We start from the raw sequence: 25067 nt of genomic DNA, 5'->3' as shown, positions 1-25067 counted from the left end.
GTTGCCCCAGTTTTCCTTTCCTGCTTTTGCACTCTACTCTTCTGCCTTTTATGATTTTAACTGCACATTTTATACAATTCCATTTCCCTCCTTTATCAGGATATCATTTATACTTCCTTTTATTTTTTGCATCGGTTGCCCTAGAGTTTGCAATATACATTTATGACTCATCCACGTCCACTTTTAAATAACATTAAACCACTTCAAGGGTAGTGTTAGTACCTTTTAACCACAAAACAATCCCGTCCCTTTCTTCCTCTTAAGTCTGTTTATCACTGCTGTCGTTTGTTTTACTCAAATATAAATATAAATATAAATCCAGCTGGGTAGTTTCAGGGAGTTATACAGAGACCCCAGACATTCCTGCCTAATTTTGCTGCTCCGACTAAAGAAAAAAAACCTCCCTTATAAATAAGTCAGTCAAAAGAATTGCAAAAGCTGTTTTGTATTCCAGAGCCTTCTGCAGCTTTTAAAAATAGACTGTTTTCTGTAATAAGAGCAATGACTATTCTACAGAAAATGAGCAACTCCAAGCCCATAGATCCAAGGACAGCTAAATGTACCCGGCGAGGCCCCCTCTCACCCAGTCCCCATTCCTACATTAAGCTGCTAACAGGTCCCCGGCCAGACACCCAGAGGCCCCCTCAGCCTGCGCGCCTGCTCGCTCACCCGCCGGTCAGAAGCTGGGAGCGGGGTGATGGATGCCAACGCTGACAAGGGGCCCGGCTCCCCCTCTTTCCCGGGCCACGTCCTGGGGATGACATCTCCTGGGCCCGTCTAGGCCCGCAGTGGATAACACTCAGTCGTTTCCTTTGAAGAGACGGACGCAGTAGCTGCCTCACAGCTATTGGGGGTTTACAGGAAACGGTGCTACACACACTGGCCGAGCTGCAGACGAGCTCAAAGAACAGGGGTTGTAGCTAATACCTAATTAAGTGAGATAAGAAGAAATGCAATTACCCTAACAGTTATTGACTTCAATTTGGTGTATAATGTACACATGTGTGTGTTTCTCCCCCTCCCTCCTCGAGCTTCCCAGGCTTCAGTGAGGCGCTGCAGGGGTGGACCTCAAAAGCACGCCAAGCGACAGACCCTACACTGTGTGATCGGATTTATAAGAAATGTCCAGAAAGGGCAAATGTACGGACATGGAGAGCAGATCGGTGTTTGCTTAGGGCTGGAGTGGGCGCGGGGATTCCACTGCCCACGTCCTCCCCACCAGGTGACTCTCATCACAGGCGACTACACCTGAACGGCGCTGCTAGGCCTGCGTACGGACCTGCAACCACACGCACGCACGCACGCACGCAGCCCATCGACCTCGCTCCTCACTCCTACGGATTTATCTAGGAGAAACAGAAAGATAAAAATAAGTATTTGTCCTAAGGCCTGTTGTAAATGTTGACAGCAGCTTCATCGGCAGTAACCCAGGACTGGGAAGCACCCGAGTGCCATCGACTGGTCTCTGCTGGAGGGATGCTCTAAGGCTCCCTCTAGGATTTGCCACTGTTTCAGCAATTTTTGCCCCTTTGTGCTTGACTTGCACATGAATTTTTAGTATTTAGTTTGTCTAGATCTGTATTTCTGCTTATTCAAGCTCGCTTTTACGTTATTTCACACGGAGTCCGGTTTTGTCGGACTTGTGATTCGTTATTTTATTTTCCGTGCCGTGTGTCAGGACCTTCTCTGGGGCTGTGCTGTCTGGTTGATGTTGCTGACGTTGCTGCGCTCAGATCGCCGTGTCTTAGCTTGTGTCCGGCCACCTCTGTGCACTCTCCTGCCCATCTGAAAACTCTGTCTACAGAACCCCTTTCATCTGCTCCATTGACAGATGTGTTTCATCTTTTGCATGCCTTACAACTTGTTTTCCCTATTTTGCTTTTCTTTCTAGAAATGCTAATGGAATGTTGAAAGGCAACGAGTGATGACAACCACTCGTCTTATTTTTGACTAAAGGAAGAATACTTTTAATCTTTAAATGTGGATTTTTAGTATTTTGGTGTAAGTGTTGGTAGATGCCCTATGCCGTGACTTCTGTCACAGGCCCGGCTCCGCGAAGCACCTGCTGAGACGGAGTTGGGGCGAAGCAGGTTTGCGAGGGATCACGGTCCGTGAAGGGAGGCCAAGAATGGCCGGGCAGGGGAGACGCTGAACAAAGCTTGGCGCCTGCTGGGGAAACCGCAGGCTGGGGATTACCCCAGAGTCCTTCCCCTGTTGGACCAAGATGTCCAGCGCAGTTTCCAGGTGAGATTTGCCCCAGGATGGCATAACCCCGGGGACAGACGCCTGTACTATCGCAGTGAGCACAGCAGGGGGCACAGCTTGTCGTCCAGCAAGACCAGGACACCTCTGACGCAGGACACCTCTGCGCCCAGGGCAACTGAGACGGGCCCTCTCCGATTTCCTGAGTCTTTCTTTTTGACCGACTCTATTTCATGAATGCTCTTCCTGCAGCTATTGAAGAAGCGCCCCCCCCCTTATGTACCCTGTCTTTGTAATAAATTAGCTCACCTTTGAATATGCTGGATTAGCTCGGCTTGGACAGGATGTACTGTTTTGCCACGCACACTGCTGGACCGGGTCTGTAATATACTTTACAGAAATATTGGCTCTATTTTCACAAATGAGTCTGCACTGCATGTTCTCTTCTTTTGTCTCGCTCCAATTCGATATCTTGGCTCTGCCAGCCTGGAAAAATGGGTTAGGTGTGTTTCCTGTTTTATCTTTTACACCATGAGACTATTTGTGTAAGACAAGGATCATCCTGGTCCTGAAGGCTGCCTGGGATGTTCACGTAGCCGCAGCACGTGGACCTGGCAGAGTTCCCGTTGGCGGGGCAGTGACCCTGGAGAGCAGGAGAGGGCTCTGTTGTTGTTGGTTTTTTGTTTTGTTTTTACTTAAAATTTCATTTTGTTAATGGTTTGAGGTCTAACTAATGCAGCCACCAATCCCCGTCTACTTCTCACCCCCTTAGCTATTGTTTCTTATCATTTATCATCGTTCTGAAGTTTTATGTGTTTGCCTGTTTGTTATAGGTCCTCCCTGCTAGAGCGTAAGTTCCGGAGGAACTTTGCCCATTTTTTACTGTATTTCTAGACAATGGAGCAGTCCTGCCACATCACAGACACTTACTGAAAATTTGAATGACTGCATGATATTTAGAATATAGAGCCTCTCCTAAGACAGGAATTAGTCAATATTCTGTATTACATCACATTGTTCTATCAATAAGAAACTTAAGGCCATCTCAATAGAGAATAAAACATTCTCAGATAATAAATATTTTTTAAATGAATCTAAAGATTCTGTAAGAATAGCTACTACCAAATAATAGTGTTGTAAATACAGGCACAGATAAGTTTCTTCTGGATTCGTAAATACCCCTGAAGTGTGAAAAGTGCTCCAGTTGCCAAGCTAGTGCTGGGGGGATAGATGAGACACGGTGCCTTCCCCGAGGGGCTCACTGCTGGATTCCTGGGCAGCCTGGACCCAAACACTGCTAGCAGGGTGGTTCCTTCTCGAAATAAGCTGGGCTCTCAGGGCAGGAAAGGCTCTCCTCGTCAGGTACCTAAATTAGTAACCAAGTATTTACCAAATAAAAGTAAAGTCCACTTCAGGACGATAACTTTCCTACACAGATGACCCCTTGAACAACACGGGCTTGAACTGTGAGGGTCCCCTTGTGTGAAGATTATTTCCAGTAAATGCTGTATATGTATTTCCTCTGCCTTATGATTCTCTTAGTAACATTTTCTTTCCTCTATCTTATTTTATTATAAGAATACAGTATACAATACACATAACATACAAAATATGTGTTAATTGACTGTTTATGTTATTGGTAAGGTTTCCGGTCAACAGGGCTATGAGTAGTTAAGTTTTTAGGGAATCCAAAGTTATACATGGATTTCCGACTGTGTGAGGAGTTGGGGCCCCCAATCCCCGTGTTGTTCAAGGGTCACCTGTACTCTAGGACCTCAGAGCTATTAAGCATATGAAGATTGGAGCGTAGTGTGTGGAATGCATTTCCCCAGATTTATCTGGCTGTGTGACTTCTTTTTATGCAGGATACCTAGAGAAAATGAATTTCAAAAATGAGGAGGAAATAAATACACTTTCAGACATACGAAAGCTAAATGAATTCAGCACCCTAGACCTGAACTAAAAACAAATCATATATCACTCCCGTGTTTGAAAGCCTTTAGTGAATTCCTGTGGCACTAAATTATAATAATAATAGTCAGATAGCTGAGAGTTGTTTGCAGTGTCTTTCTGAGAACCTTCGGCATCTGGCCACAATTTCACCGGGCCCAGCATCTGGGTTGTAGGCTCCTCTGCCCCATCCTTCACAGTTCTTTAAAGACGTTGCCCCATCGATTCCACCAATGTTACCTTTGTTCTGTTGTGTGTAATGTGTCTTTTTTCCTCTGAGCAGTTCTAGAATTTCCTCTTTATGATTGATTTTGAGCAGTTTGATCTTGCTGTTTGGGTGTAGTTCTCTTTATATTTATTGTGCTTGGGGTTTGTTCAGCTTCTTGAGTCTATGGCGTTATAGTTTTTGCCAAGTTTGTAAAGTTTTTGACTGTTATTTCTTTAAATGAGACTTCTTCCCGCCCCCTCCCCTTCAGGGCATTGACCACCTGTACATTGAGCACGGGATGCCTCCCACAGCTTAGGATACTCTTTTCCATTTTTTTAAATTCTTTTTCTCTGTGTGATTTTTGGATGGTTGCTATCATTACGTCTTCAAGTTACCTGGTCTTTCCTCCTCGAAGCCTAATCTGCCATTAACCTCATACATAGAATCCGAGCCTCGGACACTGTAGATTTCATCTCTAGAAATTCAATTTAGATCTTTTTCTATTTTCACTGCTTCTACTTGACCTGTTCCATCTTTCCTCTAACCTTCCAGACATATGAGACACAACTCAATAACTATTTAATATTTGTATCTATTCAGTCCTCTGTGACAATTTCCAGTTTGGGTAGATTAATGTTTTTGTCTGCAATGGACTGTGTTTTCCTGTTTCTCCCTATGTCTCCTCAGTTTGACTGCATGTGAGTTACTGTAAACTGACTGTGTTGTGTTGATGTTTTGGGGTTCATCCTCGGATGCACTCGGTTACTGGGAAGCAGCTGGATCTTTGCAGGTCTTGCCCGTCAGCTTCCTTAGTTGGGGCCAGAGCAGCCTTCAGTCTAAGGCTAATTATTCTTGTTACAGAGGCAAGACCCTCCTGAGTGTCCTACCTGCTGTCCACGAATTATGAGGTGTGTCACCCCAGTTGTCTGGGAGAGGAAGTGAGAATAAAAAGCAGGTATGTGCAATGTTCCCGAAGCCAAGAGAAGAAAGTCTCTCAAGGAGGAAGTCAACAGCAAAGGCTACCCTGTGGCCTCAGGCGGGAGAGCCAGGTCCGCTGGCCCCTCGCAAAGAGAAACCCAACACACCTGTCACCCCACACCCTCCACTCCTGAAGCTTTGAATTGCATGTCAATGGCTGGTCTGGAGTTTGATAAATGCACCTCAAAGAACTGCAGGGAAGCCAGAGCGCGTAAAACTAAGGGAGCACATTGGACACGGGGCGATTTCTCCAGAAAAACACTTTTCTCCAGAAAAGCGCCAGGGACCCCCTTCAGCGCCCCACGGCCGAGAGCCCCGCACAGTGTTCGGCCGTCACTCTGAGCGCGGAGCCCCGCACGTCTCTGTTCCTTCATGTTCCTGGAGAGCGGGTCTCATTTCTCGCCTGCGCATCGGGCTACCCACGCCGAGGTGCCCGGGATCGGAGTGAAACGGCCACCCCCAGGCTCACTTCATCTCTCTCCCAGGACACGATGGGTGGGCTGGTAGCTCTCTTCGCTGAATTATCTCATTTCGGACAGGGCTGGCTCGTGGGCCAGCGCGGGGCAGGAGGAGCGCGGAGGGGTTTATTGTGCTGTTCGACCTTCATCCCCGTGACCGGTGGGCTGCAAGCAGTGCATGGGTGGGGGAGGGAAGGCAAGGCGATAAGACGCCGTCGCTTGCAGGGTACCCGAGGAAAAGATGATTCACAGGGGTACAGAGTCAGGCGGATAAAGAAATCAGTGCATTATTCCAGCCGTTCCAAACGTCGCTTCTTACTGTCCTCAGGCCTGTGATGTTCTGAGAAGCAGAAGATCGCTCAGTGAGAACAATCTCGGGGCATCATTTCTGCAAAATGAGGTCTCCCCTCCCCCTCCCCTGGCAAGTGACCAGGCAGAACCGCGTGGCAGGACGGAGAATGATGGTGCGTGAGCACTCTGTGGATCAAGGTGGTCTCCCTGTGCACGAAGCCTCTCGAGATTTATAACAGATGTGTTCCCCACTGTGTGGCTGGCCTGGGTGAGGGAGGGGTGCGGATGTTGGATCGATCTGGATGCTTCAGGTGCTGGGTCCCCAGCCTGCCTCTGTGCTGCCATGAGACCTGGTGGCGCGTCCAGTGCTTCAGCTCCCGGCCCAATGGGTTAGCCTCCGGTGGTTCCTACTTGGGCTATTGAGGTCAGATCCTTGGATTCTTGGAGCTGGCAGGGTCCCCTTAAGTCCTCATGGGGGTAAAACACCACCTTTTCCCGGGGGCAAGGTGGACCCAGCTCAGAGTCCAGGATGAGAAGACGTCCCTGACCCTCCCCAGCACTGGCCACCCCACGCCTTAGGTAAGGAAGGATCCCAGGACTGCTCCCCAATCCTGGAACAGCCGTTCCACTGCCGAACCAGTGCCCACCTTCCACCCCCAGGCTCTGCTCCTGGGAGAGGCTGCGAGCGCTTCCTTCATGGGCTCTGAAGTCAGGACGTACTGTGCGGTTTTAACTCTTCACCTTCACACAGATGAGCTGTATCCCGGCCTAGGGCGGCCGAGGAGGGGTCAGCGGTTGCACCAGGCCAGAGAACACCTGCAGAGGACCATAAGAGGGAGCTGAGGGTACCTCACAAGAGCCTTTTGTGGGGTTGGCCCCAAGTCCGGGGTGGCCCAGAACACCCGGCTGCTTCCCCTGCGCGCTTCACGCTGGTCTCCCTGCCTGACTCTCCATTTACCTGGACACGTGCTCCATCCACCAGGAGCTGCCTTCCTCCTTCCCTCCTTCCTTCCCTGCTTCTCCCGCTCCCCTAACTCTCCCTGAGAAATGACTGGGACCATGGAGGGGGTCTGAGCGCCGCCCAGGGCTCTCATGGGTGGCGGTTCATGAGCAGGGCGCTGGAACCGCTTCCCTGGCTGGAGCCGGAGCTGGAGCTGGAGCCGCGTGGGTGATGTGAAGCCCAAGGCCAGGCGGTGGCATCTCAGGCTTCCCAGAGCAACCTCAGCTATCGCTTTGCTGAGTCTTTTGTGCATCTTTCCAGCCTGTCTACTTTCCACTCTGAAGTGCTCCAGTTGCTATGGAAACGGTGGGATCCTAGGGGCACGTTTAAGGTTTCCCACAGGCAGATGGATCTCCATCAAGGGCTGAAGGCACAGCCCCGCAGGCAGGTGTGGCCATCACGCTCTCCCTGAACTCCTCGGTGGGCTCTGAAACCGAGGGCCACCTGCACGTGTGGCTGCTGCAGGGTCCTCCGTCTCTGGGTGAGTCCTCTTGGGTTCCCGGCCGGCTCAGTGCCAGCTGATCAAAGACTTGCACCTGATCTCACTGGTCCCTTCTTCCACTCAGGGCTCCACTGGTGCCCTGGCCCTGGAGGCCACACCAGACTCACCTCCGTGGCCTAAAACACTCTCCCTCCGTGGCCCTGCCCTCCAGCGATGCCCCTGTGCTCCCATCTCTCCTCTGTTGGGTGGTCCACCCCTATGGCCACTCACATCCCCATCCTGAGGCCCCAGGGTGGGCAGGGCGACCCCAGGATGAGGCCTTCTTCAGAGAAGCTTCTGAGGGCTGGTCTGGGGCAACTTGTCTCCCAAGACACTCAGGGTACAGAACCAGGACTGGCTGGTGCACTTGCCCCTCTCCAGGGCTTGGCAAGTCAGTGTTTTGTCTTCAAAACAGGCTCCTGGAGGGCAGAGACCCATGCATTTCTCTATTTGTCCCCAGCAGTGGATACGTGAGCATCCCTGTCTCCCCAGGGCCTCCAGCTTAATTAGCTGCATCTGAAGCCAAACAAGGGAGATTTAAATTACCCCCTAACCCTGCATTCAAGCAGAGGAGGGAGAGCTGACCCAACGCTGAGCAGAGGAGGAGTATCGGGCTGGCAGAGGGAGAGGTCAGCGGGCCAGGTCCACACAGAAGGATGGGTTCTGGGGCAGCTCCAGCATCACCGTGTCCACAGCCCTGGCCATGCACAGAGACGTGAACCCAACGCCTTGATCAAGACCTCGCATGTGGGAGCCATGGTGCTTCTCGATGTGTCTGCAGCCTCCCCCATCTGGAGTGTCCCTCCCGAGCTGGGCTCTGGACCAGCCAGACCCAGAGCCAGCTGTTTAGCAGTCAGAGGAGCCAGTAAACAACCGCCCTTGGCTCATGGAGTGATGTGGAGAGTTGTTGGTGTGAGGTTGCCGATTGGGATGAACACACAAGCTGCCACCTTGGCAATGTGTGTGACTGCGTTTGCATGAGCTCCGGGGGCTTGTTGGGCCCGTGGACCTGAGTCAGAGCAGGCCTGCCAGCCCCCCTAAGTGAACCTCTCTGGAGTCTCCCGAGATCTCAGTGTCTTCCTTGCCTTGTCCTGGCTTCCCTCTCCCTACTCCTCCCAGGACAGAATTTGCCAAAAGGACTCCTGGCCTGTCACACATTTGGGGAATGCCCTTTAAAATGACAAGCTGTTTATCCAAAGACCTGATTCCCAGCCTCTCTCAGCTTTAATTAAAAACATTTGTAAACAAGCTAATGATTGTCACAAAAGTCCCATCCACGAAACAATGCGAACAAGAGCTATCTGCTCGGCATATAGCGTGGAAATAGTTTTCTTTTGAACTTTCCAGATGGGATTGCGAGATGCAGTTTAATGGAAGATTATGGGCTGAGTTATCCACTGAATACACAAATATTTGCCTTTCGCATTCAGTGGGCTCAGCGGGGAGTTGGTTTTCAAAGCATGTCCTGCAGCATCTAGTCAGGGTCCGGTGCCAGCAGATATATAAGCCAATTAATTCTGGGCACATTTAAAAAACAAACGAGTGGACCACCTGTTTTCTGGTGACAGCTTTATGCCATTTCCTCGGCTTAGCGATAGGCCGGCGGAGCAGCTCCGTGTTCACACGGCCCAGTCCAGGCAGGTCATTATCTTCCCAGCCCAGCGAGGGCCCCAGGCGAGCTGCTCACTCAGGCCTGTCAGTGTCAGCATGGGCAGCTTTAAAAGCTTTGTCAATTTGGAAGAAACTTCCAGAATCACCTGAGCTCAAGGAACCGGATGACCCGGATGGTCACAGAACCAGACTGGAACCCTGGGTGCTCGGCCAGCATCGCCCAGACCCTGCGAGCACCTCCTCCCACCCTGACTCGGACGAGCGGTCCCCACCAGAGACACCTGCAGAAGCTCCTCGGGCAGGCGGCAAGCTGAACACCAGCGTGGGGCAGTGACCGAGGGGACCGGCGGACTGGCTTGTCGCTCTGTTGGGCTTGAGGCAGCGGGCATTCCCTTTACTAGGACATAAGCCGAGTACTCGGGTATGGAGAGGGCGCGGAGGAATGAGCCGGGACTGCCCCGCGGGGACCTGGCCAAGGAGCTGAAGGCTGTGTGGGTGGGCAGGACGGTGGTGCCCCTGTGCGGTGAGTCACCCGGGGCTCCCAAAGCAGGCGGCTCGCCAGGCAGCTAAGTCCGACCCATTCTCTCCCAGCTCCGGAGCCAGAAGTCCGCGGCCAAGGGGTCGGCCAGGCTGGTTCCTCCCGGAGGCTCCGAGGGAGAATCTGCTCCAGGCCCTCCGCTGGCTTCTGGCAGCTCCAGCGAGGCTCGGCGTCCCCGGGCTATAGACACGTCTCTGTAAGGTGGCCTCTATCTTGCATGCCTTCTCCTATCCGGTGTCACCCATCGTGACTCCCCCTCTTCTTTCTCTTATGAGGGCACCAGTCTCTGGTTCAGGCTTCACCCTAAATCCAGGCGATCTCATCTTGAGACCTTGTTTTACTTACATCTGCAAAGAACCTATTTCAAATAGATCATGTTCCCAGGTAAAGGGGGTCAGGACATCTTTGGGGGGCACTGTTCAGCCTACTGAACTTCCCATGCTCCCTGGGGACATAGGAGAAGACCGCTCAGTGACCCAGAGGCCACGGCGAGAGGAGGCACAACCAACTGGGAGAAAGACTAGGCCCCTGGATGGAGATGGGGCCTCAGGAATCTTGCTGAGGCCAGGACGGGCCTCAGGCCAGCAAAGTGGGGGGTGTGGGTTGGGGTGGGGCTATGGGAAGGGGGGCTCTCCTCTGAGAGCCGAAGTCCGCACAAGCAAAGGGGAGGAGGAGCCCTGGCCTCGGGGACGCCGAGTGGACCCCGCATACTCAGGAACCGCTTTCCTGAATGTTAAACGGCTCAGCTGCGTGTCCAGCCTCCAAGGCCACGGCTCCGTCTGCCCGAATGAGTGAGAAAGTAAGCGAACGAATCGAGTAATTTACACTCCGAGGGCTTCAGCATTCCACTCAGCGTCCCGTTTGTCAAATTTAAAATGAGAACAAAACAGCAGAAGTGAGACAATGTCCCCGCTCTAATCACAGATTCGCATTCCTCTGCATCGCCCCAGATCACAATGTAGAACATGTTATTATGTTGAAAAATCAGATAATGCCGTTCGGGTTATAAAGCTCAGAATTAAGCCTCTAGGAGGGAGAATAAACCTGGAATATTAAAAGTCAAGTGCGAGCCGCCCTGGGCATTGGGAGGTGGCGCAGTTTCCCGCTGAGAGTCACCCGGGGGCAGAAGTGACTTCCTGCCCAGCTTTCCGTCCGTGAGGCTGCCCAGCCTCGGGCAGGGCCGGTGAGACCCGGAGGCAGCGCATTCGGAAGCAAGGGGGGGACACGAGGGCTCAGAGAGAAACCTGCTTCTAACGAGGGACACGGAGGACACAGGTCAGGTTCGGCCTGTGGGGGGTCGGCCGCGGCAGCAGGAGATTTACCATGTACGTCAGTCCCGAGAACCATGTCACATCTGCCAGCTGACCGCACACTGCGACGTGTCTGTTTCTCCCCTCAGCTCAGCCCGTTTTTGCTTCGTATGTTTGAAGCTCTATTATGAGGCCTTTCTGACGTATGGACCCTGTTATCATGAAACGTTGCCTGACCTCCGGTTGCACTTCTTGTCCTAACATCTAGCTTGCGTGTTATTAATAATACACCCACTCCTGTTTTCTCATTAGTGTTTGCATATATACATATTTATAATTTATACAGATATAATCTTGTACACACACGTACACTCTTTAATATCGTAAAATACCTATTTTTAGCCACTTTAACCAATTTTGAGCATATGATTCCATAATACTAATTACATTCACATGTCGTATGACCACAAACACTGTTTCAAAAATTATTCATCACCCCAGACAGAAGCTCTGCACCCACTGAGCTGTAACTGCCTATTGAAGGTCTTCCTCCAGGTTCTGCAAAGAGTTAGATCCTTTAAAAAGTACATTTTAATGCAGATTTTGTGATTGTTATCTGCGACACACTTAGCTCAGCTAAGCCACTCTGTCATTAACCTCTAAAAGATTTTTGCTAAAGAGCTGGTTAAATAACACTGATTTTGGACTCTTAAGAAAGAATGTTTTAAAAGCCATATTTTAGGCCTAGGAGAAAGCCAGAAACTCAAGCTGATGGTGACAATAGCCTTAATCATTTACAGCCATTTGTCATGTTAAAATAAAATACTCTCTGACTACATTATGAGGTACAGAATCAGAGCATAGTAACTGTACCCCCAAAAGGTCGCTGCTAAAGCTCTGTCCAGTTCCCGGGGTTTCACTCACGCTGTGTCCGAGCCCGCTCCGTCCGTGTTGGCTCTTGCCTCCCGTGACATTTGCTGCCTAATGAGTTGGCCGGTTGCTTTGGGTTCTGATGCCCCTTCGTGGATCACAGGGGGGTGCCGACGCTGAGCCCTGGGGCTCCTTCCGGGGAGGGCACCCTCCACTCGTGGGACACCAGGTGGCCCCCCGGCACACAGGGCGAGCGGAAAGACACCTGACTTTGGAGCCTGGCCTCATGTGCGGCAGGCAGGTCCTGGCTGGGAGGTGGCACTCTATCCCCACGGCAGTGAGGAGCCTGTTCCGCCGGCAGCGACGGGAGCGGATGGTGCAGAGATTTGGGTTTTGTAGCTTGTCTGTCACTTTCTGGGTCTTGTCCTCTCAAAGATGGAAGGATACTTGTTGACAGGCCGAGGGGCATGAAGTGAGGAGAGAGCACTCAGCGACAGCAGGGGGGTTACTAGGATGGGCTCCGGGAAGGGAGGGTGGGGACGGCTCAGCCCGGTGGAGAGAGGACCTCCTCGTGGGACAGTGGCTGTGCCCCATTTGGGTGGAAGTGGAAGAAGGGGAGGGACACAGAGAGACGTGGTAACGAGGAGGCCGGGATGTTTGTGGACTTGGGCACAGAAGAGGATTCCACTTCCTTTGTGGTCCCAGCGCCACTTCTCACACAGGGCTGTCCCGTCGGGGAAGAAAAGACACCTCCCCGCGTCCTGTCTTTATTGCTCAGAGGCAGATGGACACCCCATGCTATTCTCATGGTCTGCTCAGAGAGCAAGGCACAGTGATCACCTCTGGCCAGGTGGCAAGGAAAATGTATTTCTGCAAAACTAGACGTTGGTTTGCCCATTGTTCTATTTTGAGGACAAAGCAGCGGAGTTAAGACCAGGCTCAAGGGCCCAGCACTCGGGGCGGCTGGAGATATTCCTGTGGGCGGACGGGGAGGGGGGGTCTTTTTCTGCCCCCGAGCAGCAGGAGGTAGGAAGCCTCCCTCGGGAACACCCTGAAGGGACCTGGAGGGAGGCGCCCCGTAATCCTTGGGGGGCTTTCGTCCGTGTTGTCTGGGGTGATCCCCATGCCTGGCATGAAGCCACTGCTCAGAATTTGGAATATAAATCCTTACCGGTTCTGTGAGAAAAAGAAAAACCTGAAACACGCTCTTGTTTGCACTTATTGGACACAAGACGGACATTGGCAGGCAGGGATTCCGGGGGAGCACTTGCTGGAGGCACGTGTCCCACCTGTTGAGCTGTTTCTAGTCCAGGAGATTTATAGCGACGACTTCTTGCTTCCTCCCGAGTGCCTCCTGCAGCTCTGCCCGGCCAGGCCGCACCACAGCCGCTGCAGCTGGCTTTGCACAAAAATATGACCGGTCTTGCAGTCCCGTTGGAAGGCACCATACTGGACTGCAAATCCTTTAAACAAATCCTGTCGTCTGAATAGTCCAGCGAGTATGCACCCATCTCAGGTGTTGTCAGATAGCTCAGTGCTGAGGGTACCAGCTGGAGGAAGGACACATCTCTGCACCCCCACATGCCAGCCCCCCCCCCCATAGGCTGGCTGGGCTTCTCTAGCCCCTACGTGCTTCTAGTTAGAACCTACTAGGGACTTAGACTCACGGGTGGTGATGGGAAGATGCTTGAGCAAAAAGTGTCCAAATGTATATAGAAGCCCTCCCTCTTTCTTGCTTTGTCTGGTCACAGGGGCAGTAAATGATGTAAATTTCAGTTTATGTCACCCACGGAGTGGCCCAGTACAGTTCTCTCAGAGCCACCATCTTGGTTCTTAAAAAGGTTCTCCGTGTTATCACACCTGCTGGGCCCTGGTTTTGAGGATACGATAGATGATAGCGCTGTGTTCTTTTGTTTGTTTTGGTCTTCATCTGAAAGTTTATTTTTTTATTGATTTTTAGAGAGAGGAAGGGAGAGAGAGAGAGAGAGAAACATCAATCAGTTGCCCCTCGAACTTGCCCCCATAGGGGATGGGACCCCCAGCCTAGGTACATGCCCTGACCAGTATCGAACCTTCAGCCTTTTGGTGCACAGGATGACACTCCAACCACCTGAGCCACCTGGCCAGGGTGTGAGCCCTGTGTTCTGACGGCCGCCCCGGGCCTCTCCACACTCTGTGGGTTCCAGGCTTGCGAGAAGGATTCCGTGCATTGGTCACTCGTTCTGGATTATTCTTGGCTGGGAAATTTGTGTTACAAGATCCGTTTGTTGGCACCCTCTGCTCCGGTGTCCCCTTCCTGGTCCTTTCTCTGCCAGTCCAGCTCTCCACGGGTTGAGCAGGTAATTATGTGTATATTTCCCATCCACACTGGATGAAATAAGAACCTGCTCTGAAGGAGATTGTTTTCTTTGCATTAATCAATATGCTATTTAGTTATGAAGTTAAATTACCTGCACATTGACCTTGAGGTACTCAGATATGGATGGATTTTACCTGCTGGAAATGAAACACACGGAGGCTCACAACGTAACACATCTAAATCAAAAGTTTTGTGATGAATGAATAGAGTAAAATTAATTAGATATTTATGACTATTATGAGTCTGTTTTGTGGTGCCAGTCACGAGGAGAGAAAGCAGATTTATGCTCCAGAGGAAAAGACCTGAGCCCCCGCTGAGGCCTTGAGGACATCGCGTTCTGCGCTCATTGAATCAGGCCCTTGGACAGGTGCGGAGAAACAAACAGCCTTGCCTGGGGCCCTCCCTGCGGAGGAGCACCTGCCTCCCCAAATGCACAGGCCCGGGGGTCAGGGCAAGGTGGCAGCTACGTCACCAGCTTGCACTCACTCCACTGACCCAAACCTGCATTTAGAGTTCTGCATCCACCACTGATTAACTGTCCTGCAAGCCTTTCTGTTCCAGTTGACATTGAGGAGTGATGGTGTGGGAGGGGGGAGTTCCAGTTTGCAGCTGTGACCTCATCTGGTCCTTAGCAGCAGGACAAGCCGATGGAGGGCATGTCAGAGGGGGAAGCTGAGGCTGGGGGTGTGGAGAGGTTCGCTCACGCTATCAACTAGCCGGTGACGGGGCTGGAGCCTGCACCTGTCCTCCGTTAGTGCCAGATCACGTGGACGACGCCTGCGGGTTTTCGTTAAATCCCAGGACGACCTCAGTGTGTAGACACCCGAGCATTTGAACTCAATAGCAGTTCCCAGGCATGCAGGGTATTTTGTTCATTTTTGAATGCTCGGCTCTCTCGCAGGGCTTAGTGCAAAATCCCATGCAATGGCCGTTCTGTGCGTGGCTCAGACCAGGCTAAAAGCCCTTTCTTTTTGCACTGTGACATCTTCCAAGCATCCAGATGATCATCGGAACCTGTTTTGCCCCCAGAGAGAGGCAGAGAGTGTGGTCCCTTTTGGAAGGGACACCTGTCCCCACCCCTCTGGGATGGGAAAGGCTTTCTGGCTGATCAACAGGAGAGACAGTGCTCAGTACCCGAGAAACGCAGTACCAGGTGCAGACAGGGGACGGGTCTGCAGGATTTCCTCGCCATTGCTGGTGGGGGTATTAATTCGTCTAATTACTCTGGAAAACAGTTGGACATGATCTCCTAAAATCCATATGCTCTACACCACGGACGTTTCTCTCCTAGATAAGTACCCAGAGGGGATCTTGCGGGGAACGCCGGGAGACGCGTATTAGCATGCTCTCCGCGGCACTCGGCACCAGAAACCGGGAATGAGCCAAATGCCCGCCAGTAAAGCGAATGAATCAACCTGGGCGCCCACTGACCGTCAGCTGTTTCCAGCCATCACAGTGTACAAATGTGATGACACCACCCGGTGGGACTTAGTCTTAGCAACCTAATGTTAAGTGAACAATTAAGTCCCAAAAAGTCACCTGCAGGAAAATACCATTTTTATAGAGTTAAAATAATGAAATTAAAACATGTCATTTTAGGAAAAGTGTAGAAATTGGAAAACAAAGGAATGATGAACATGGGATTGAAGATACTTACTTTTGATAGAAGCTGGTGAGAGAGGAAATGGAGCCTATAATGTAGGTACTTCTGGCCAAGATCCTAATATTTTATGGGGGAAGAGGGGATAGTGGATTTGCAAGTGCTTAAAATATTAATAAAAATTAGTAATAATATAAATAAAGGGCTCATGTTCTAATAAAAGCTTACTCTCATGGAGCCGTACTGTGTGCAAGGAAGTATTTTACAAAATTGTTTGATATCACAACCTTCTCATCAGGTAGATACTCTAAAGGTTAAATGAGGAAACAAGGCGCTTTCTAAACCCAGGACTCCGAGCCTGAGGCCCAGTGCATGTGCTGGGCTGTGCCTGTGGGGGGTCATTCCAGGACAGCAAGAGGGAGAAGGAAGGGAAGTGAGGAAGATAGAAAAACAAATGGGAGGAGCCCCACTTCCATGCTGGTCTCAGCTGGACATGGCTGGGTTTTGCTGTTTGATTCACTTGGGTGATTCCAACCACAGGGGAGGCTGAGTGAATCTGGGGAGACACCATAGTGGGTTTCATGCAGGTAGAGAGAGGCTAATGTGCGTTCCCAAAGCCACACACATGGCAGAGCCGGGATTTGAACCCACACAGTCTGGCTGGAGAGACAATGAGCCTCCCCCACTACACTACCCTGCCTCTGGGGTCAGACAGAGCGCTTCCTTCCCTGTAAAGGCAATGACACCATCAGGGGGAAGCTCACAGTGGGGGCGGCAGGTAGAAGAGCCTGGCCTGCAGAGGAAGAGCAGTACCTAGGCATGAAGACAGTGTGGGGTTTCTGTTGTCAGTGTCATTTTTCCTTTGCTTTGTGTTTGCTGTGTTTTCTAGCACTTGCATATGCCTTTTTAGCCATCACAGAATGGTACTGCAGCAATCAGTTTTTGTCTGTTTTCCCCAATAAAACATGACTCGTTTCTGTGGCTTCATTTTGTGTGTGCATGGGTGGATAAAGATGACTACATACATTTCTGGATGGAGTCCTGGATGCCATCTGCAGTAGCAGATAGTGACTACAGGGATGTTTCCAGGGGCGAGGACACCACTGCCAGGGAGGCGTGCTGTCCAGCTGCGTGAGATGAGGCTTCTGGGGTTGGAAACATCCAGATTAAACAAGGACAGACGCACATGGGTGCTTCTCTCTCTGCAAGATTGGAGGCTGGAGAGTCTCAGCAATCCTCCCACTTCAATACAGCTAAATGTGTTACATGAAACATAAACAAACACATCTTCCCATGCACATCTTTGAGTTGGCAAAGACGCAAAGAAAATCCTCAGAGGCAAACACTGTGGAAGCAGGAAGTCAGAGAAATAAGTCAAGTCTGAGGCCACCACTGCCTTGGCAATGTCACCGCTAATGACCTTGAGCATAGGAAACAGTAGACAAAACCCAAGGCCCAGCACACAGGGCAAATTTGACAGGAGCCTGCTGCAGCAAGCCAGGTACTAGAAGAATTAACTAGAAAAAAAATAGCCCAATCCCCTTGTAAGAAGGAATATAAAGAAACTTACCTGGGTGATGGGGTGGGGAATCTCCTCTGAGAATTTGTAGTCACCACATTACCCATGCTTAGGTTATTGGTCTGAATTTATACTATATGGTTGGTCCAAAAAAATCTCAAGTGAAGAATTTGCTTAAAAATAGGGGCAGGTGAACGGTATTCTCAAGTGCCTGTGAGCAGCAGAAATACATTATCTGAGGGAATTCACCTTCCATCCAGGTCCCTGGGAGCTCTCACAGTTAGGGCTCCATCAGCTGTGAGCCTAAAATAGAAAATAAAATTTAATAAGTAAAAATTACAAACCACATGAGGAAACAAGACACCAGGAATAGAAACAGTAAATGCGAGATGAGAGCTAGATGTGCAAAGCTTGCAGTACTCGAGTTATCAAGACAGAGTGCAAAACGTAACATGTTTTATATGCTTAAAATAGTAAAAATGAAGGGGGAAGTACTGGCACACCTTGCTTGATTGTGCTCTGCAGATATTGCATTTTTTACAAATTGAAAGTAAGACCCTCTACCAGGAAAAAGATTACAACTCTGAAGTCTCAGATGATGGTTAGCATTTTTTTAGCAATAAAATGTTTTTTAATGACGCTATGTACATGTTTTATACATAGTGCTAGTGCACACTTAATAGACTAGGTATAGTATAAACATAACTTTTATATGCAATGGGAAACCAAAAACACTGTACAACTCACTTTGTTGAGATACTCACTCTACTACAGTGGCCTGGAACTAAACCCACCCTCCAAACTTTGTGTTTATATAATATATGAGTAAGAAAACTTTAAAAATTAAAAATGACTAGTCGTATATAAAAACTAACTAAGTAGATGTTCAAATGATTTTTAAAAAATACTAAATATTGAACACTAGACAAATGAGTTAAATAACGAAATGGAAACAACTGAAGATACATTTAGTAAACTAGAAGACAGAGCTAAGAAATTACATAGAATGGACAGAGGAGACAAAGAGCTGGAAAGTGTGTGAAGAAGTGAGGAAAGAGGGTAGAGTGAGAATTTCTAATGTGCATACAGTTCATAGATGCACAGAAGGAATGAGAAAGAAGCAACACTTATGGAGATATAGCTAATATTTTTCTCAAGTTATTAAGAAATCATAGGAATCACAAGTGTTTTAAAAGCAGGATAATTAAATAGATAAAATGTATCAATAAGTCATAGTTTAGTGAGACCACAGCACACTGCCTACAGAGAAAATCTTGAAAGCAGCAGAAGGAAAACATGATGAAGGAACAGCAGTAAGATTGACAGCAGGTTTCACAAGAGCAAAAATGGAGTCCAGAAGACAATGGAAAACATCTCCAAAGTATTAAGGAATAAAATTATTAATTTAAAATTGCAGACACAGAAAATTCATTGCTTTGTAGATCCACATTGAAATAAAAAATGCTCCCAGAATAATCAATCAGGAAAGTTCCTGATTCTCCCACCTATTCCAGGGAATTCTAGAGACAGACTCCAAGAAGTCTCACTCTCAGAAAGAAGATCTGAGAAGCAATAGCAGTGTTGTGCAACAACATTGATAAGTGCGGTTATATCCAAAGTAAAATGGATGGTGTAGAAATGACCAAAGTGTCTGATTTCTGAAGATAAAATAGAGCTAGAGTGGTGAACAGCAACAGAAAGCTAATTGGGAGTCATGGTCAGAGTTCAAGTGTTTTAAAGAATCTGTGTTATTCGGGCAGAAGGTAAAACTATTGCTTAACTTTTGTCTCTGTTTAGCCTGCAAGTTAAAAAGTCCAGCGTCACCATAACAGGGCAGCATAGGGTTTTGATGAGGTTGTGGAGTAAGAGTGCTGCCAGCCTCTGGAACTTGAGGTGGTGACATGCCCAGAGGGGACAGCTGCACCCACAGAGCTGCCCTGCTCTTCTTGGGACCCCACAGAACAAAGCTGTGGATGTACATCTTTTAGCTGCTGAATGAGCAAGCTTCAGCCCTGTGAGTGGATAGCAACAAGAATGACCTTCCAGAAGGGTCTGCTGATTAGGACTCTGGGAGGGACCCAGGGCTGGCAGTGTGTGGCCTGGAGGGAACCTAACCCTGTGCACAGAAGCTTCTAGCCCAGGAAGCACACCCCACCCCAACCAGACATACTTTGGGCATCTCTAGCAGGGATGTTTTGTCATTAAGAATAGGGCTCAGGCTCGGTTTTCTTTTCTGATGAGACGGTAATGGTTGCAAGTTATTCTGCAGCACGTCACCGGTCCCTGGGCCATTAGACCAAAGAGCTCAGAAATCAGAGCTCCTCTCTCACACGGAAATGTGTTCAACTCCAGCCCTCTGTTTCACTTCTGGGCCAGTCATTAATGTTACAGGAATGGAGCGTGTTTTATATTCTAAGAGTCTGTGAGCTTCAAGGACAAGCCTATCTTTTCCTCCCTCGATTAGAATTGTCAGTTGTGGATAGGAAAAAGAAGACAGGCCATCAATAGTGCTCTGAAAAGGGTTTCTTGTTTTTGTTTTTTCATTCCTGTGATTAGAATTTGTCTCCTCTGGTTTCCAGGACCCCGAGGTGGCATGTCAGGCCCTCAGGATGACATTCTGGGGAAAGTAAACCTCTTTTGTATTCAACCAGGAGCTAGTCATCTTTAATTATTTTCAAAATTAATTTTCTCCCTAGAAATAGTATTTATTTCTTCATGCATCAAGCTGTCAATACAAGTGATTTGGAAACTGGAAGGTTCAGGAGTCTTAGCTTTGGGGGGAAAGAGAAAAGGAGTAGTGTGCATACCGAGCGATGTTGTGGGTGGGACAGTGTGGACTGAGATTGCAGATAAAATGTACATGAACTGCTGAGGCGTTTCCTCTGGTCAGAAACGGTGTTTTATCTTTGACCAGTGGGATACCATCTATAAAAATTGTATATATTTGAGAACAGACTCTTTTCGGTAAAAATGGGATAACACTAGAAATATCTTAGAAGGCTGTTGCTGAGATCCAACAAGCTCATGTGCATAGGAATTGTGTAAATTTTAATTCTAAGTATCTGGTTTAATTTGTTTTGAAAATTTTGACCATGGTCAGTACCCACAGCCACCAGAGCAGGCCTGAGAAAAGTGACACACAGAGCCATGCATAGGAGGAGTGAGGGGTCGTCCAGAGAAAAAGGACCCATCTCATCTCCCCCAGGACCCAGGGACCGGGCAGGAGGCCACAGGAGTCAGCTCACCGTACCCCACAGAGGCCCGGTGTCTGTGGGGACCACAGCCTGGCCACAGGATGACACCAGCCTGGCACAGTTCACCTCTGCTACCAGAGCATTAGCAATCAGGAGCGTGTAAACACCTGCATGTCCATTTCTGTGAACTTGATCCATCACTTCCAAGAGACAGGCTCCACCTCCCCTGGGGCTGCAGAAGGGCTGGCCTTGGCCTTAGGGGAGCAGTCAGAGCGGGATGAAAAGGCACAAGGTCAGGAAACTCCTTCAGAAGACCCGCAGGTCTTTATACAGAGCCCGTCCCAGAGCTGGACACCCCTCCTTTTTTAGCCAGTCCCTTATTTGTCAGCATCATTTTAAGAGCACATCTGTAGGAGAACCATTTCAGACATAAAGGCAGCAAAACCCCCAAACTCTCCAGATTAAATATTTATCTGGCATCACACTTACATTTTTCTAAGTTCTGCAGAGTCTCCTGAGCCAGCTCACGGCTCGTAAACATTGTTTTCTCAAATGAGATGAATGCAAACAGGCTTCAGAAACACAGCAAGTGGGTTACAGCCAGTGACCGGGGTCTGCTTTCCCCACCCCGCACCCGAGTGAGGCAAGGAGGCTGCTGCTCCCAGCCCAGGAACCCCTGCCGCCGGCAGCTCCAGGCCCGGTGGGAAGGTCGTAAAGGCCGTGAAGGTCACAGCCCAGGACTCTGCTTCCTGGTTTACTGTTGGTTCTTGCTTCAGTTTTTAATTTAAAACAGGTGTTTTTAGGCGCCTGGCTTTGTGAATTAGGCCTAATTTGTAAGAAGTTCCCATTAGTTAAGCAAATAAGAGTTGCAGCCCCCCTCCCAAGGTGGAGCGCTGGTGTCCCAGGGCCACTGCCCATCCCAGCCTGTCTTTTCTGCAACCGTCTGACCACACGCTCCCTGCAGTGATAAACTGAGGCTGCAGGGTGTCCCCGGCCTGGCGCTGGCCCCTGCTGCGGCCGCAGTCCCGGTGCCTCCGCAGCGCTGCTGGGTAGCGAGTCGGTTTGCCTGGGCAGAGCGGGCCCTGCCCTCCCTCCCGCACCGCGCTCTGAGGCCTAGGGGGCCAGGCCGGCCGCACACACTCCATCATCTCCAGGGAGAGTTCCTCCTCGCGCTCTCTGCACTCGGTAAAAGGGCCCAAATGGTTGCTTTGCCATTTTTCAAACGGCAGCAGCTTCATATTTATCACACTAATGCATTCTCACCACTATCTTCCCGAGGTGTCACCAAGCCTGGGAATGGGCCTCGGGAGGGAATGTTTCATTTTCATTTAAAGTGACACTTAGGAACTAGCAACCTCGCCGGCCCCCATCCCCGGGGAGGAGGGCTGACACGTGCTCCCAGGCAGCCTCCTGGGGAAGCGCAGGCCTGTGTTTAATTATCTCTGTCCGCCCAGCCAGGCACTGTGTCCCCGAGGTCCCCAGGTATGCATTTGTCCACAAAGACACTGAAATCCCAGCGGCACCTGCAGCCTGGGGCGGGAACCCTTGAAGGAGACTGATTGAGGCAGCTGCCTTTATGTGGGTTAAAGCAGAGAATCAGAGAGGTGGCCCTGACGGACCCAGGAGAGGCCGAGGAGCCCAGGCATCTCTGGTCTCTGCCCCCCTCCCAGGGGGACACCAGAGTGAGGGGCCCGCACACCTGTTGTGGGGTGTGGGACACATACCCTGAGTGTGGTCCCTGGATGGAATGGTGGCTCCTTGTCATATCAGCACTCCTTCTGCTCCCCAGGATGAGGCGGGATAAGGCAAGTGTCCTGGGGAGATCAGAGAGGGTGCCTGGAGCTCCAGAGGGGAACAGCAAGCTCTCTGTGGGTAGCCTCCTGGACACAGCTCTCAAAGGGCCACCTGCAGCAGGCGGCTGTGCCCTGGACTCCAGCTGCTCTCAGTCCCCCAGCTGGCAGGTGCTGTGCCCCCTGTGGACAGGCAGAGAATGAGAGCCTGTTCTGCAGAGGTGGCCGCACCGCAGGGACCCTGAAACCCTCCCAAGAAGGTCAAACTGGGGAATGGAGCCACAGAGGGGGACTGAGTGGAGAGATAGGAGTGTGCAGACCCCTCCCCTCGTCCATGTCCTCACCAGGGTCCTGGGCCACGAGGACGACATGGTGCCCACCACAGGATGGCCCCTCGGGGTGCCCTGGCTTGTTTTTTGAGCTTCACACCTGGCTGCCCTGAGACCCGGGATTATGTACACGGATTCTGTCATGTCCAATGATTCACTATTGAGCCTCATTGGGTGACACTAATCCCCCAGATATAATTTTTTAAAACTTGGCACAAAACATCAATCTCATCCCCTGCGTATATCCCCCCCCCCACACACACACACGGCCTGTCGTTTAAGGATGGCATCCAGGGTCACCGTCACCTGGCATCGGCGTGATGTGTAAAACACGAGCCTTCATGGCACATAATGGGCTTCATCCGCCCAAGACAATAAAAGTACTGCAGACAGGTGCCTGCCCTAGAGATGGGGCCACACTGCCGTCCAAGGCAGGGACTGAGGCGTGAGGACCTGCCCCAGCACCCCGAGGAAGCTGCTTCCCGGCCTGAGGTGTTGGAACAAACATGAAGGCAATTCAAGTGGGACCCAGGAGCAGGTGAATTTGTCCCAGAGGAGAAGCCGCACAGAGGAGACCTGGCTTCACCTGGGAGCCTGCGGGCCCGTCTTACAGGAGCTCCTGGGCCACACAGCACAGAACCCCAGGAATCTCTCGGGCACTCATGGTGGGGGCGCTCTGCAGGAGGGGGGCCCGGGAAGGCCGGCGGGCTGCGGGCGCTGCTCTGTGGAAGCCCCGAGTGGGGTCTGCGTTGGGCTGGGCTGGGCTGCGCTGGGCTGCGCTGGGCTGCGCTGGGCTGGGCTGCCCTGGGCTGCGCTGGGCTGGGCTGGGCTGGGCTGAGCTGGGCTGGCGGCCTTGACAGTTTGCACAGGCGAATCCGTCAGCATTTGAATACTTTCCTCCTGGAGACACATCGCACAACCTGATGTGAGAGTCAGTGCTCAGAATTGGGAGCCTGCGTAGATACAAGAGTAAATTGGAGCTATCAATAGATTTCTCCTTTCAAATTTTAAGGGCAATAAACTGTAAAGAAAGTGATTTTGATGGTAGCGTTTCAGAGCAGCGCGTCCTGGCAGGATTCCCAGGCTGTCGAAGCCTCGCCCACAGCCTCTCCCGCGCCCTGTGGGACATATGGGTTTTATGGGCCGCAACGTAAAGGCAAGTCCCCGGGACCATCCTCAGAGCCCGCCTGGCGTCCACAGCTCGTGGGATTTCCATGCAGGCTGATTTATGGGACACTGGACGAGAGGAGAGGCCTGGGTGAGGCGGCTGTGTGGATCTCCTCCCTGTCACCATCTCAGGTGCCTTGCCCTCTCTCTGCCACCTGCCCTATGTTCAGTGGCCCTCTAAGTTCCTGAGTGCAGCCCGGCGGGTGTGGCTCAGTTGTTGAGCATTGACCCAGGAACCAAGAGGTCGCCGGTTCGATTCCCGGTCAGGGCACATGCAGGGTTGTGGGCTCGATCCCCAGTAGGGGGCGCGCAGGAGGCAGCCGATCGATGATGTTTCTCTCTCGTCAATGTTTCTATCTCTCTCCCCCTCTCCCTTCCTCCCTCTCTAAAAATCAATAAAAACATATTTAAAAAATAAATAAAGGCTTCCTGTCTCAATATGCATTTTCCCATTACCCATGAGGCCCCCAAACTCAGAGTGTATTTTTGGTGGCTCATGGCTCCTCATCTGCAAGTTATCTGTTTGTCTCTCAGGTTTTCCTTTTTTTGAAAAATTGATTTGTGACCCTTATTTATCTAAGACGTTGATTAGGTGCATTGCAAATACCTTCTCTGCCTGTGCCTTGTGTTTCCACTCTGTTCATGGGTTTGTCTATGTCGAAAATGTAAAATTCTGATGTTACCACATCAGCCAGCCTTTTCTTCCATGACTTTTGTTCTGTATGTCGTATTTAGGAAATCTTTTCCTACCCCAGAGTCAAAGATGCTCTCCTAAAAGTTCTTCTAAAGCCTGCCTTTGACATTTCGGTTTCTGTTCTATTTCTGACACACAGAAATCCATTAAAATGATTTTGAGCCGAGCGTGTTTCCCTGGCTTCCCGTTTCTGCCCGGCCTGCACCGCTGATCTGCGCGGGAAGCCGATGCGATCGGAGCTGGCAGCCCTTCCTGCTCGGAAGGCAGCGCCGTCCTCGGGAGACCACAGCTGCTTTGTAGCCAGTGCGGGATGTGGGGGTGAGGGGGCGGGGAGAGCTGCCCTTGACCTGATCGCTTAAATCTGCAGTGAAGTTCCCCTGACTTCTGTCTCATCCCTGAGATCAACAGAAGCATTTTGGCATCTGCCCAAGTGGCTCCTTCCTCCTGCATGTTTTGTGGGTATTGAGTGTTTATCTGTCTGGCTCGCTGAAGGCAACGGCCTTGACCTTGCTCTTGCCGGGGAGCTGGGCCTCTGCCAGGATGTAGATTCATGGCGCCCATTCCTCCATCAGTTCTCA

Source organism: Miniopterus natalensis, chromosome 14 (genome assembly GCF_054644295.1).
Source record: "Miniopterus natalensis isolate mMinNat1 chromosome 14, mMinNat1.hap1, whole genome shotgun sequence".
NCBI lineage: Eukaryota > Metazoa > Chordata > Mammalia > Chiroptera > Miniopteridae > Miniopterus > Miniopterus natalensis.
The sequence above is the reverse complement of the archived record's forward strand: the minus strand, read 5'-3'. Positions refer to the sequence as shown.